This window comes from Elephas maximus, chromosome 1 (assembly GCF_024166365.1).
Source record: "Elephas maximus indicus isolate mEleMax1 chromosome 1, mEleMax1 primary haplotype, whole genome shotgun sequence".
NCBI classification, from domain to species: Eukaryota; Metazoa; Chordata; class Mammalia; order Proboscidea; family Elephantidae; genus Elephas; species Elephas maximus.
In genome coordinates this window covers 188,217,042-188,218,648 of record NC_064819.1, presented here as the reverse complement: position 1 = coordinate 188,218,648, position 1,607 = coordinate 188,217,042, and positions in this window count along the sequence as shown.

Genomic DNA, 1,607 nt, shown 5'->3' with positions numbered 1-1,607 from the left:
TCAGGGGTCTCAAAGGGTGGAGCCATGGCCTCTGATGTTTCTAAGGGTGGAGTCACCACTCAGATGGACTAAGAGAATGGTGCGCCTAAAGTCGAGGGAGCAGAGTTGCTGTCTGGGAGGCGAAGCTGAAGCCCAGGGCTGAGGGGCCTCCACTCAGAATCTGGAGAGTGTGGCTAATACCTACAGGCTGGATGGCAGGGCCATTGTGTAAATTGTCTCAGAGAACAGAGGATTATTTTCAAAGCCTTGAGGGCTAATGTAATATGTTCTGCTGATATTCTTTGTGCCTGTTATCCCTTCTTTTCCTCCAGTTTCTCTAGTTTGTAATGGAAATGTCTTTCTTGTGCGTGTTCTGCCATTGTACCTTTGGAAACAGATAGCTTGTATTCTAGATTTCACAGATGAAAAGAAATTTTTTTTGGATTTTGGACTTGGAGTTAAGACTCTTGCTGTGATATGATGGGATGAATATATTTCATATGTTGCAAGGATGTGATTTTTGAGGGCCAAAGGGGGGATGTCATGATTGAATTATGTCCTTCCAAAAATGTGTATATCAATTTGGCTGGGCCATGATCTCCAGTATTGTGTGGTTGTCCTCCACTTTGTGATTGTAATTTTCTGTTAAAGAGGGTTAGGGTGAGATTGTAACACCCTTACTAAGGTCACATACCTTATCCAATGTAAAGGAAGTTTCCGAGATGTGGCCTGCACTGCTTTCTATCTCTCAAGAGATAAAAGGAAAGGGAAGCAAACGGAGAGTGAGGGACCTCATGCCACCAGAAAAGCAGTCTTGGGAGCAGAGCTCGTTCTTTGGACCCGGGGTCCCTGTGTGGAGAAGCTCCTAGCCTGGGAAAAGATTGATGAGAAGGCCCACAGAGAGAGAAAGTCCTCTCCTGGAGCTGATGCCCTGAATTTGGACTTTTAGCCTACTTTACTGTGAGAAATAAACTTGTCTTTGTTAAAGCCATCCACTTGTGGTATTTCTGTTACAGCAGCACTAGATGACTGAGACAACCACCTCAATATAAATCTGTAGTATGTTCAAGAACATTTCAAGAACAATTCTGAAGTACAACACTGCCAATGATAGGATAATATTCATATGCCTACAAGGAAGATCAGTTAATATGCCTATTATTCAAATTTACTCACCAACAGCTAATACCAAATATGAAGATAATGATGATTTTTACCAACTTCTGCACTCTGAAATTGATCAGACATGAAATCAAGATATATTGATAATTACTGGTGATTGAAATGCAGAAGTTGGAACCAAGGAAGGATCAGTTGTTGAAAATATGGTTCTGGCAATAGAAACAATGCTGGAGATCTCAAATGATAGAATTTTCCAAGACCAATAACTTATTCATGGAAAATGTATTTTTTCAACTGCATGAGTGCTGACTATAGACATGAACTTCACCAGATGGAATACACAGGAATTAAATTGACTATATCTGTGGAAAGAGACAATGGGGAAGCTAAATATCATCACTCAGAACAAGGACAGGGGCAGACTAAGAAAGAGACCATCAATTGCTCATATGCAAGTTCAACTTGAAGCTGAAGACAATTAAAACAACTCCATAAGAGCAAAAGCA